The sequence below is a fragment of the Plutella xylostella genome, chromosome 4 (genome assembly GCF_932276165.1).
Source record: "Plutella xylostella chromosome 4, ilPluXylo3.1, whole genome shotgun sequence".
NCBI classification, from domain to species: domain Eukaryota; kingdom Metazoa; phylum Arthropoda; class Insecta; order Lepidoptera; family Plutellidae; genus Plutella; species Plutella xylostella.
Window position 1 is genome coordinate 6325165 of NC_063984.1, and position 15284 is coordinate 6340448.

The 15284-nt window shown below is 33.9% G+C and overlaps 1 protein-coding gene across 1 annotated transcript in view; it reads left to right on the forward strand.

Moving 5' to 3' along the window:
* The window catches only part of LOC105386175 (trissin receptor), an 85963-nt gene that overhangs the window by 24304 nt on the left and 46375 nt on the right, over positions 1–15284 (forward strand). The window lies entirely within an intron of this gene.

A 15284-nucleotide genomic window follows, 5' to 3' on the forward strand; every position in this document is an offset into this window, starting at 1 on the left:
GACAAACTTAATATGTGGTTTCAATACAACCTGCTTACTATTAACGCCTCAAAAACCTGTTACATAATCTTTTCAGCTAAAAACAAAAAAATTCAGGAACATGACGATTTAAAAATTAATGGTGAAATTATTCAAAAATCCAATGAGGAAAAATACCTTGGCTTAATACTCGACTCCAAATTAACATGGAAAACACACATCGATAAGATTAGGAAAAAACTTATTTCACTCATGGGTGCTATGCGTGGAATAGTCGGATGTCTGCCTAAACAAGTAAGGTACACAATTTACAATTCCCTAGTCAAACCGCACCTTGAATATTTGATAGAAATATGGGGCTCAGCATGCAAAACATACCTGAAACAAATACAAATAGCACAAAATAAAATCATAAAAGTCCTATTTCACTACGATTATTTAGAATCAACCTCAAAAATCTACAAGGAAACTAAGCTTATGCACATTAATCAAATATTTACATTTAAAACATGTGTATTAATATATAAAATCTTAAACAAAAGTATTCATTCAAACTTAACCTTAAAAAAACGACAACATAAGTATAACACAAGAAGTGCAAACTTGTTAACCCTAATCAAAACCCGAACAAACTACGGGACAAAAAGTCTGGTCTTTCAGGGAGCGCAGATGTACAATAAACTACCCAAAATAATTAAAGAATCCAAGTCTTTACCTATTTTCAAGAAGCTATTGAAACAACATATTATAACACAAATTAAAACAATAATTAAATAGTAATAGAAAAAATAGTAATAACATATTAATACGATATACCTACCTACTTAATTTACAAGGAACAAACAAGGAAAATAATACTACTCATGTGAGTAAATAATAATAACAAAAACAACATAAATAATAATTTAAAAAAAAAAAAAAAACATGAACAATACGTATTTTTAATCATCTTCATCATCATAATCAGCCAAATAAAAATTATCTCGTATCCCAACATATACTATCCTAAAATGTGCCTTAAAAAATAACTACACGGAGCAGATCACAAATATACTTCACGAACTTAGCCAGCAGTCGGATCTTTGCTTACTTAATAATAGCCCTTAAGACGAAGTATTTAACGAGCAAAATAAGTAGTTTTAAAACAAACTACCCACAACCATTGGCCTATTATAACAACTTTTAAAATTCTACCTTTTTATATTATTGTATACTAACAAATGTATATAAGTACTTATATACTACTAGTTTTAGCTTAACTATAAATAGTAGATAGTACCTACCTACTTACCAAAATTTGTGGTTTCATTACTTTGAATAGATTATTACGATGTTTTAATTATCTGAAGTTGCATTGTATATCGGCATGATTCCGTCAGCCTGTGGGGAATCCATTGGTCGCGTTTTTTAGTAATAAGTATAATTTACTACAGTCAAACTATAAAGTCCTGATATCAAAGAGTGCGATTTTGCTAAGACTTTTTAGGATCATCAGTTATTTACTTACTTTTACATACATTTTAAAAATAAAATATGGATTGATTATGGATTTTAACAGATAGTCCTTTAATAAATACCTATAACAGATCGATTAAATACGATCTTAAACGATTAGTTAGGATCCACTTCCGTTTTCACGACTTTGTAGTTGGACTGTAAGTAATAATAAGTATTTAGAATTTTAAGTTCTCATTTTGAGTGAATGTTTTTTATAATGTTCTTATGAGAAATAAAGTACCTTAAACCTTAAACCTTAACTCATATATCTCATCAAACTTGTCATCCTGCTAAAGTATTCCTTTGTGTTTTGCTGACGAAATCTCTCACTGAAATCAAATTAAATACCATTCAAGTTGAAAAGTCCGTAGGCACAGTTTAGAGAGGATGGAATAGGAATGGAAATAATGGATGAACAGAATTTGTAACTTCTAAAAAACTTCGGTTTTGTTGTGCCAATATTTTGATACAATTAACGGAGAGTGTCTGTGCAGAAGAAACATCTCGCTCGACAAATAACTCCTCATTTTCCAAGACGTCATTTAGAATTAGGTCGGTTACTTCATTTACTTCATTCACACACATTTCACACATTATTCATATAAAAATATAAGCTATGTGTTTATATATTGTTAATATTTATGTACTGTAGTTTCATAGTTATCGATTCATCATGTCAGCATGATTATACAATATTAAAAACTAAGTACATATGTACGTAAAAACAACTGATTTATTTATTATGTTTATTCAATTCATTTGGGAATGGCGTTCATTCGGTAGAATACACATAATCAATCAACATTTCGAATCCTAAATAAATAAAAAATACCATTGGACATTACGAGTAGGTACCTACTTAATAAACATTCTTTTGGAACTGTCTTCATTGTAGGCAAAAATAAAATAAAATAAACTATGATTTGCTGTATTTAGAAATAGTAAAACGAATAAAATGTCTCTACATACTAATATACAATATTGCATGTTAATAAGGAATAGGTTTAAAATTCCGAAAAAAGAAAAAGCTATAAACCTAGTTATTCCTTGTGTCAATAACATACAAAAAACTCATGGAGATTGGATAATATTTAGAGGTAGTAAAACGTTTTCTCTTTTTGTATGGACGAGCAAGTGCTATACTCTCCTCTTAATAGAACTCCATTACATTTTTTAATACCTACATAGACAGCATAGGTAGACAAATTGCACATTGGGAATTATTCGTGCCATCTATTCACCCTAAGCTAACAACTAAACTGCTGTGCTTAGTCAGGGCGAAACTACGCGTTGTCATTAAAGTGCCTAACTGTTACTCACGATAGTCACGATGTCGATTTAAACAGTGTGTTTCATTTGAAAAACGCAAGCTCAGTTCTTTGCAGAAGTTACACGGAGGAAGATTAATGAAACTCCTATTTCTTATCTCTAATGCCTCATATTTTTTATGCTGAGCTTATGGTTTTTCGATCTTGTGCTGATGACTTTTTATTGCTTTACCACATTGGCATAATTTTATTAAGATTAGTGGGGCAAGGTCAGGTTTTTCTATAAATTTGCAATAAATAAAGCCTATTTATATAGGCGATATAAGCGTAAACCTCGGTTTTGTGCTAAACATAGCATGAATTAATGTATTTTCTCAGTACGAGGTGTATCTTTGCGGTAGTATTGCATTATCTCAACAGCACAGAACGGAGACTGCAGTGAGAGTAAGTGCACAATTTTACGAGTGTGGCGGCGATTCCGGGTGAAATGCGATAGTGTTGTGCTGTGCATGTGTACCCGCGAGACCCCGGCAGGCCACGTAGCAGCTGAATTATGAGACCACACGCATTAAGCACTGTAAGTTTTGTTACACATTAAATTAAATTTAACTTATATAAATTAATAGGTACGTATTAAATTTACTTTAACTTGACGAATTGAATAATAGATTTATCGATAGTATACAAATTCTTTTGAGTGTCGTCAATCGGTTTTTTTTTAATTAGTTGGCAGGAATATACCCCTGCTGAGAAAAACAATTCTTACCTTTATGTAGGTACTGTAAATACTTTATGAAACTATTTTAGACTTTCCTATATAAATGATTCTTTTCTGTCCATCAACTGTCAGGTTAACGAAGTTTTTCTTTACTAAAGATAGTTTAGCTGTTTAAAAATGAATTACTTAAGTTAAGCAAAAGTGACCAAAGTAGATTGCAGCGAACTCTGAATACTTTATACGATAAACACTTCCGGGATTGTCGGGAAATTTCATAGTTGTTATACCTACTATCCATCTCTTAATCCTATATCTCTTGGTAGATAGGATTTAACGGATCTTTAAATATTCGTAGCATGGCGGACATATTTTCGAATCAGCGCACGTATATCGCCTATTAGTCCTACATTGACTTGTTAGTGTTAACGCTGAAAAAGCCCGTCGCTCGTTTTGCTGAAAACAGAATATTTCGTAGAAAAATGTACGGAAACCAGCTGTCCTTAAAATAAAAATTCGTTGTGGAATTTAAAAAATTAAAATTTATTATCGAAACCAAATAAGTATTTAAGTATTTTATACAGCTAGAAAAAAAACTATAAGGTCGGTTTTGGACATAGGTCTCAAAGAAGAAAATACTTCCCATGATTATCATCGATTTTTTTGTCGGTTCATGTGCCAAACACTCTGTATAAAATGGGATGAATCATTTTTTTAAGGTGGGTAGTGGAGAGAAACCACGCCAGTGCGCAGTGAATGTCAGTTGTTGGTACTCTTCGGAACGCCAGCAAACGGTGTACCAGCATTTTATTTAAACCGACACATCCCACCCCAGAACTGGAGAGATTTAGGCATAATCTTCTCGCTTACTGAGTGCAAAAATCCAGTGTATCATTATGAGTATGACAACAGATTAAAAGCACTTTTAGCTGCAACGCTCTGTGTGTCACTTGTCAGTTTAGCGCGAAAATGGGAAGCTTTCGGGCCGCCAACTGACGGACGTGGAGCTTAAAATTTATAGCCTGCAAAATGAGCGGGTACTTTCAAATTTATCTCCTCGACTATGGCGCGCGCCTTAAAGGCGTATCAAACAATGGAGTGGCAATTGAATTTATGTTTGCCACTGATGGAAATGAAGACAAGGGAAATTCTTATTTATTTACTTTAGGTAAGCACCTACATCATATAAATATAATGCAGTAGGGGATGTATACGAAAAAAATTGTGCATGTTAGCGTCCCGCTTACGAGTCACCTTTTTGTAATCCTTGGGGTATAGGGTCGGCATCATATTACATTTAAACTACTGTTCCGATTTTATAACTTCCTTACATACCTACTTACTTTATCCCTGCTTAAGGCTATTTGTAACTACACAAATACCTATGCTCTCAAGGAGTCTATATTTAGGCGATGAGAAGCTCGCGAGGAAACACTAATACGTTTTAAAGTTAGGGTTAATGTTAACCGTAATTACAAAGTTTATGCTCTGAATGGCATCCTCAGTGCACTGGCACCGGGAGGCAGGCCGGGCTAGAGATAAATTTTCCTACAGAGCACGTACTGTGAGTTCAGGATTTTATGTCTCCTAAAGATGGTTGGGGACTCTAATCGCCGGGCAAATAGAGACCTTATCACAAGTTTACTGGGGCTAGTATCGTAGTCCGATGGTCCATAGCGTCGGGGAGCCATGTAATATTGAACGCACTATATCTGAAACGGTATCATTTCTCACCGAGTCCCGTTGGAACCAAAGATGCAAGGTTTGTTTGTTAGAATAAGCTGTTTTAGCTGCTTATCTACAAACTATGGTATTATTATAAATCTACAGCATAAATTTATGACACCACATTAAGTAAATCTTGTTACTTTAAAGTTTAAAGCTTAGCTAACTTAGTTCCAACAAGTTTTGTTAACAATATTTCACCTACTTTCAAATTTATATCATCATCATCATTTTATCTGAAAATAAAAGGTAATTGTACCTATGTGATACAAATTAAATTCTAATGTAGACCGTAATAATTATAACTCAATGATAAAATTTTGTATATGCATTTGGGAATCTATCAGAAAAATTAAACTTTTAAATAATTACCTACAAATGTTAAATGGAAATGCCTTTTCGGAACATTCTGTATAGTCTATTTTCAGACTCTTTTATTAACTTAGTTTACTCTGTGTAACCTTAGTGTACTCTGTGTAACGCACAATATTTAGTTTAAAAATTATATTATCTTCCAGAGAAGCACGAACGACATTAAATTTATTATTGAGGTTTCTTTGAAGAGGGTTAACGAATAATGGGAATAGGGACCACACTTTGTTTACTGTTGACACGCTGACGTCGGGATGTAAAGTTACATAATGTTACCTAGAGTTACGAAATATTCGTCTATTGGATAAAATAAAATATAAGAAACGGCATGTTTAAAAAAAAAAAAAAAGTCGAGATCCTATTCTGTTAGTCTATTACGGCTTTAGGAGTAGATTTCAGTGCCTGTAACAGTACACAGGGCCCTCTCTGGTTGATCACTCTCATCGGTTTATCAATGAAACGGATGACCGACACGACTGGATAGAGATATTACCTAGACGCAGGGACCGACTGTTTCACATGACCATCCTACAGCATGGATCATTTAACTCCCCGGGAGTAAAATTGACGGTCCCACATGGGGATCGAACCCCAAACCTCTGCTTATTGAAGTAGAGCTTCTATCACTAGACCACAGAGTCAGTTAATTAAACGTTAACGTTTTTATTAAGGTACTTTGAGGTGCAAACTGAGTTAAATAACGTTATGGCATATTTTATATGAATACTAAAGTTGGAATTGTAAAGTCGAATGAAAATGTAAGGTTCATTATAACTAGGTACTTCCAAAATACTGCTTCTGTTGAGTGCCGGTGCCCAATAAAGATACGTGGATGTAACGGAGTAATATAATTTGCTTACTGCTTAATGTAAGAACACTAAATTTACGCTATTCAATATAATCTAAGTTTAGTGTCCATTAATCCCAATAACCGTAATGTTCCATTGCGATATTCAGTGAGTACGATAATGATATCTAATAATTCATGGCGTGGCGTGTCACGCTGCTAATACATCGATAGTTATACCTACGTATTTGGTCCCTGGGGGTCGATCTAGGTTACAAAAAACTGGTATTCTTGACTATTAAATAACACTTGTGTCCCATTACTAGGTAGTTAAGTGTTAGATTTAGATGTACTCATACTCACTCAGGCTACTTTCGCAATCAAGTTTCGAATATAACAGACGTTTGTGACACTGTAATATGAATGTTTAATCTTCCTGAACAATGAATCACGAAAATACTACTTACCCAACTGCTCTCACCAAGCTGTGCTAAATATCTATAGAATATTTTCACTTGTGGAGTTGTGAATATACTTGGAGCATCATGTGTGTCCTTAGAGTCACAGGTCTACTCGCTGACTACACTGGTCTTCACTAGATAATGATATACAATTTTTTACAAAACTTTGTAGGTACTACATCCATGACAGCGTGTAGCAGAAGTGATATTTGAAAGCCGATAGGGAATGCCTGAGCTTGCCACACTAAACAACTTTAGTCCTAAAAAAATTACATCCTACAGTTGTTTGAAAATACATATATTATTATTTTCCTAGTGTCCTGTCCTGACATACGAGTTTGTTACAAAAATATACGCAATTATGCAGATTATGCACAGCATAATTACAAAAGCAATGCATAAAGCCCAGCGGCATTAGCTACATCATTGGCTTATTATGAAGATGTATTCCGCGCCGCCGCCGCCGCCCGTGTGTGCACTTCAAAGAAATGTGGTGGCTTGTGGAAAATTACAAGAAAATCTATGTTGGTTAACCTCCATAATGCTTATGGTTAATGTGAGGCATGCTTGTAATTAGTCTATTACGGTACAGTAAATAATTTGATTTTATTACTTACTGATAGAAAATGTGTATGGGGAAGAACTTTTTTTGTGTATGTGATCTTTATGCTGTATTCAGAATTTTGGGGTCAAACGTCGGCAGTGAATCATAAAAAATATAAATGCCTATTAGGAGAATAGCTACTAATATTATTGTATTCCCGGAAAAATCTATTGAGTTATTAGTTATTATGTATTGCATTAGTAGTTCTTTTATTTCATGAATGTTATAATTATGTCTTTCTTCCGTCATCATCACTGTATCTTGGTTTATTTCTGGTCTTACTTATAGGGTTTCTGGTTTGAGTTCAAAGAAGTTCTTGGAAGCAACTTGGTGATATTTGTTGATACATCGTAATTAATTAATACTCTTAATGAAGTATACAAGTCTGAGAACCTTCTTTCCAAAATCACGTCGTTTAAGATAGGCAAGTAATTGAAATAACCACAATTTTTATGTCTATTATGAAAAATATATGTTTGAACCTCATTTCATTTCGGGGAACCATCACAATTGAATGTTTCTATCTATTTTTTTATATGTAGGTAGGTAGTCGTATCCGTCGGTAAACAACAAAGAGTAATCTTGACATTAATTAACTTTTTTGGTGTTGGCGTTTGTTGCTGATGGCAAAGTTACTGTGTCGGAGTCTAGTTTATAATGAAATCAAACAAATGACAAATTAGTCATCAAACAAATAATATTTGAATTGACAGACATGGTGGATTTAATATATGTTTTTTTTCCATTTAAGCCGCGGAACTCTAAATATTCGCTTGTTATACTGCTAACCTCGTAGTAATGAAATAGGAATTACAATACAGCGCGTCAGCATTTTACTTGATAAATATGCTTGACTGAATACCAACAAGTAAACGATTTTACAATCAACGAAATAACAAGAGTTTCTACAACATTCGCGGAAAATTTACTAATTCACTGAACAGTATTTTGTTCCGGTAATAAATGAGAATGAGCTTTCCATTTATCGGACTTGATCTTACTTTATTGAGTCCTCAGTACCGTATACTTTTTAATATAAAATATGTTTAGTTATATTGCTGATAATACCAGCTCAGTCTATGAACAGTAATTTACTGTATTGTTAAAATCATACGAAATTATAAAGGAGAAGCATCATAGTGGATACAGAAGGTGGACGACATAAGACGCCTACATACTGGTTTCTATGTACCTATTTATAATGAAAGAGTCGCTATCACTGCCAATTAAATCACATAAAAATACATCGAAACAAACATACAGCTTGTTTTTTATGTATTAATTATTACCTATAATTCAATAAATAGATAATAACAATAATACATAATGTACCCAATGGCTTACGATTAGATGAATGACCATTAAGTATAATTTTTACAAACGCCGGGATCTAGCAGTAGATTACCTCTGTTATCGTGATCATTCGTTTTTTTATTTTCCTTTTGCCATCTTACGTAACAAATAACAAATATAAATGCAACGTGGAGCATTCCCAAGCCCAATTACGAGCTAATTTATCGGCTCGGGTGTCTGCGGCGGCTCCCACAGACCTCCACTATTTTGGGAGTTCGATATCGCGCCGGCAGCGGCACACAGCTCTGTGCAATTACCGCGGTCGCACAAATCCTCTACGGGGCGCCCGAACCAGGCATTAAGCCGGTACAAAGTATGCCAACTTCCACGTGTGAAATGGAATGTTAAAGGAAACTTTAGGGTCTGTTCTGAATCTCTCCTTTCTTTAGACTTATTTTAGTGAGTTCTAGGAACGATGTTTGTGACCACACGGATCCGTTTAGTGTCTGCCTGAGTGGTTTGTTTACTGGTTAGGGCTGATAAATATAACCTATTTGCTTGCGTCGTATTTTCCGCCCGGCCCCTCAAGGTGTGGCCGTTGGTATATGCCGTGCCATATTCTGTAGGTATCGAGCTTATAACAACGCCTAAAAGATTTTACACAGTATAAATGAGATGACGTTAGTTTAAGCACCTAAGTAATTATTAAATATTTATATGTTATTCATTTTTATGACATCGTGTCTCAATATATTCTTTTACGTACTGCAAGGTTACTGGTTCCAATTGACTATTTAAAAAAAATAAGTATAAGTACCGGTTCTATACGATGCCCGCTTGAAAAATCTGGGGGCACGGTAGTGCCCCAGCCAAGTCTCGAGCAAAACGGGCACGGCCGTACCATCTTTTCTATATCTTCGATGTGAACAAAGCTAGGAGTTTAGGTTTTCGGTGAATAATAGTAGGCATTATAGCGAGCTTAATTTCGAAATTACATGCCAATTGAAGCTAATTAATTGCCAAGTAACTGCAATTATAATATAAATAAAACTATTGAAAAAATTACTAAATGTTGATTTATAACTACTAAATAATTTGAATAGGACTTGGCTTCTATGAGATCTCATAACTTTTTACGATGGAAATACTGCATCGAGAGACTTGGCATTTTTTTTTTACATTTAATGTTTTTGGTGGGATAAATCTTTACTGTAAATTCTGGATGGCATGGTAAAAACTGAAGATTGGTGTCTTGTTTAAGTACTTATACATTTATAAAAATGTCATCCCTTTACTTCAATATTCTGTAAGAGGAAAGGCCAGCATGCGGAGCATGCCATTCCAGCAATATTGAAGGTATTTTGGAAATTTATCTCGGGGCAGGAAAAAAAGTAAAAACTAAAATATGCTGAGAATAAAAATAGATCAGGTCATAGGTTAGTGTAATGCATGTGCAAATAATATGTTTTAGTTTTGCAAAATATTATACGCTAAACATTCTTCCTAATTTATATTTTCAATAGATTACAATATTGTATAATACCGAGTACCTAAAGTCTTGTTAGCTTCGCATTTTAGTTCGATTAATTAAATCACGGTATTAATGACTTATCCCCGTTGAGAACAGTCTAACTTCACCATTAAGCTTTTCATCACAATCGCCTACAAACAGTCTATAAGTCTCGGGACAAATTTAAAACTAGAGGGTGTTGAAAATAAGGTAAGTACCTATGCTGGGTAAAAAAAATATCCATGCAAAAAGTTTTGATGGTTGAATTGTTTTTTACCACATAAAAATGTAGTATAGCTTCCTCATTTGAATCCAATAACTCGGCCTGTGTTTGTAATGGTATCTAAATATGTAGTAATTATATGAACACGTTTATATGTAATTTTGAGGTCTTTTCAAGCCTTTTACGCACGAGTAACTTATTGGTAAATAATATACTTACCAAAGCATATACTTGATTACAATAACGAAATTACGTAGAATACTTAAAGAAAATACTTTCTACATGAATAGCTTAATATTTTTTTTTGCTAATACACCTAAAATATTTACTTGGTTCAACATAATGCTTTGGGTTGTTCTCTCATTAAGTTCCATCCTGTATTTTAAGCAGTTGCTTAATAAATAAACTGTTAAAAGGCGCTTCTCAAAATGCAGGTTATTTGCACGATATTTATCCTCACGAATTGAAGCTTAGAGGTGGAGCCAAAATATTCCCGTAATACTGGGAAATATAAACTAGCCTCCCACGCCAACGCAAATAGCTTTTTAAATCAGGGGCTACTTAGGTAGGTATACTTAATACATGCTTGAGAAAAATTCGCCCATCTTCTTTTGGGTCGTTTTAAACAAGTTTTAAAAAGTGTTTTGCACTTGAAAATTATTCGCAGTCACACTTACAAAAGTTTTGGTATCCAAATATCGTGATCGGGTTTTGTATGTTTTGGGTGTTATTTGATGTTTTCTCGCAAGGTGTGTTGAAAATCGTCGTGTGACACTAACTATAATATTATTACAGTCTATTATTTTTTATAACAAGCGAGTATAGTATGTCTCTCGCACATTTCCGATATTGTCATAGTAAGATGGGTCATTGTTTTGACTAATAGCAACGCAGTAAAAAAATCGGTGCACGTTTAAAAAAAGACTAGACTATACGGAAATCAATAATATTTAGCACTTTACAGTCGTAGCTCATAGCCTTAGGTTTGCAGCCCAACTCCACTACATGTTGTGTAAACACTAGCACTCGATTGCTCATAATAATGTAATACCTAGGTACTCACTTTCCGTACTAGTATCGCAATGACCCATAATTAACAGCAGACAAACCCTAACCGCTTCTCATAGTAGGTACCTATTGGAACTTGGGCTCATTTTCAAGGAATGAAGAATTTTCAACGGATCTTAAATTAAATAGTAGTTTAATTAAAATGTTTAAAAAAATACTTTTAGAAAACACACGATGTTCTTATGTTTTTTATGTAACAGTCATTAGTGGAGCAAGTCAGAAGGATAAAGCTCGGCATAAAGAGAAGCGTGTCAATTACTAGGTTGAAATAAAAGTTTCGTTTTTGACGCATCCTTTTATGTCATGTCGTTCATTATAATTTTGTTTTTTTATTCTGGTGCGAATATTGTAGGTGCAATACAAGTAAAAGACCCAACATTTTATTCATACGAGATAAAATAAATTCTAAAACATAAATATCTAAAGTCACTTATGCAAAGTGTATTGAAATACATCGTGAAAGTGGAATGTTTGTATTAAATTCTAGATACACAGTAACATTTGAGCTACAATTCGACACAACTTCATAATAATTCATTATTATTATTATATTCATATTTTATCTAATGATTAAAACATCCCTATCTCCTTTATTAAGAGTACCGAAATTACATTTTCGCTAAGGCCCCGAGTTTCGTGGATCTGGCGGATCAACTTGTTTTTCTATCGACCACTCGCCGAGGGCGAAAGTGTTTTCTCTAATAAATGTTCTTTACGAGAGATTTACTTAAGTAGTGGGTAAGTATTAGTAGTAACTTTTATGAAATTCGCTGTCAGAAAATGATTTGGTGAATTAAGATTGAAGTTTTTTTCCACTTATTCTTCAGGTAAACACGAGCCATTCAAAGTGGTGGTTGAACAACGCGTTCAAGTAATATTATTATTTTTGGAATTCTGGGAAAATTTTGGTACTTAATTGCGTGAAGATTTTACATTGTTAGATTATTAATAAAATTTATATCAAAAGTAAACTGCTGGTGATTTGATTTTGGCACAAAATATTTGTAAAACAAACGTACAATGGTTCTACATTTTTTGGCATAAGATTTTTTTGCCTAATCTCGTATTGCATAGTAACGATTGGTCAAAGTCTCGTTACGCCGAAAATCGTATGGCATAAATCTCGTTTAGTAAAAAGTTATTTCGCATAACATTGTTTAGCCTAATAATGGTATGGCCAAATCTTGAATAGCCTAATAATGCTATGGCATAGGTTTATACAAAGTAATAATATTCGTTTGGCTTTAACTTTGACGGAGCGTCTCCCTACATAACGCAAACTGGTGCCTTGTATTGTTTCCGCTGTTTGGAAAACGCTCCGCTTTGGTTTTGATGAAAATGTGCACCTAACACGCTCCTCCTCGCTTTGCTCGTCGTCGCACCTATTTTTAGGTTTCATGGGGTTTGTAATAATTATATTGGTCGTTAACTTTCGATTTTTTGATCATACAATATCGTGATTTTCGGGATGTAGGAGAAAAATACCACAATTTATACATTTACTACATACTTAATATATTATTTATTAAGATAAAATTATGAGAAACAAGATTATACATAGGTATAGACGAACATAAATTTGAGCAAACGAAACTTAGGTGTTTAAAGATTGTGCCTAAAGAGTTTTAGACGAAACGAGCCTTATGCCACATAAGTCTTGGCAAAGTGATGGTTCGGCCAAAAAAGTTTAGACCATACGAGTTATGCGAGATGAGTTTTGGTCAATAAAGATTATGCCAGATGAGCGGAACCCAAGTGCCCATAACTTATTTATATTTTTCGGGTAAAAGCAGTAAAAAAATTGTGTGAAACTAGGTAGGCAGTACAGGCAGGACCTGTAAGACAAATATGATACTTACATAGATAGGTACTAGTTAATCGATTTGGTACATATAGGTTTTAGGTTGTAGGTAGATGGATGGAGAGCACGGACGCTGTCAACTTTTCTATTGAACTTCTTGTTTCTTAGTTTGTTACGGGGCGGCGGAACTTGCGGACTTGAACTTCTGGCGACAAGTCGGCGAAATTTACGGAATTACATATATTTTGTTTATGTATTTGTGTACATTTAGTTAAGATGTTGGAGATTGTTAGACGTTGTTTTAATCCATTTCATTTCATCACACAGGATTTATTCAATTACAAAGCCGACAAAAATTTTGGAAATGCGAAAGCAAAGAAGCTTTTATACTAAAGTAAAGAAAAAAAAACTCATTTCAAACAGTTGAAAATTACGAGCTTTTATAATGACTCTGAAATTGTGCACAAGTCCACATGTATTTTTAGCCATTTCATAGTCATAAACTAGCGAAGAACAGGATTTGTAAAAAAACGGAATGAAGCCGTTTGTATGTAAACTGGGATTTTACGATCAGTCATTAACAGACGTTGTATTTTACTTCGCTCCAGGAATATATATTTTAGCTGCCTCGCAAAAAATACCTACACATTATACCGCCCGGAAGCAAGAAATTAGTTGCCCAGAATCCTACCTATTTTATTGTGAAAATAAACGTAGATAAGAGTACGTTAATGTATCTTAAACAACATGAAATGCACACAAAAAAGCTTTGCCTCGTGGTCGCTCTTACTCCATTGACATACTTAACTATTTTAATAACCAGGCATGGGTATTATGAATTTTACTTATCGTCATAATATTATTTATTATCTAGAGCAATTTAAATCCTTCATGTGCCGCCTGCCATACTAAAATAGACCCAGTGACTGAGACATATGGTATGTCAATAACGAAATCCCCCGGGTTATTAATTCTCTAACTATGTACCTAAATATGTTGGTACTTGAATTTCCAATTAAAATGAAGCATACGGGCTTGATATCGATAACTCTTGGAATCTGACTAAATTAAGAAAATACCTTTATAACAGCCTATAGAAACGCGATATTATGTACTTAGTTATGTAAATGTTATTGCAAAGAGAGGAACCATTTTATTAAGTCACAAAAATACGTCTTGTAAAATAAATACCTCAGTAAACTTTATGAATTGGAATATAGGAGAGGTACTTAGGTATACAAAAAGGTAGTCATTAAGGTAAAGTGCCCTCCTTGGGCTGTGATAGTGGCAGCCCATGCTTTTATTCAGTAGTAAAAGCTATCACGTACCGTGTTTATTTACAATTCCTTGAACTATCGGTGAATGGAAGCGCAGTCGCATTGCGTAAATAACACGGAATAGGGACACTTGTACTTATATCGATTATTAAAGGTTCTTTAAATCAGAAATAGCATAGTTTTTTATTTACCCATAAGCTCCAAAGACGAAAGCTATCAGCCTGAAATGAAGGAAAACGTATATGTAGGTGTAGTTGAAACCTCATTTTAATATGACAGATAGATATATGAGTTTACTTATTATAATATAACTTTGGAGACATAAACTTATTTGGTGAAACTTAAGTTTATTAATCAATAGATCTTTCGGTCACTTTCCCAGTTAGCTTTATTTAAGCTTTCTATACGTATATTCACACTGTGCCTTTTCTTATTTAATTGAACGCATGCACCGATCTGGTTAACAGCCACCTGTTTCTTTTGGGTCTCTACCACTTAACAAAACAGTTCATTAAACGTGGTATGGCGATGGCATTCGTTAACTGGCAAGGAATACAGGTAGCTGGTTGGTTGATGTTGATACAGAATTGCAAATTGTTTAGCGTTGAGCATGACGTAGTGGAAATGCAAGATAGTGGAAAGGTCTTAGACATACTTACGAGTAACCTATACATGAAACCAATTAATCACTCCGGCTCACTCCG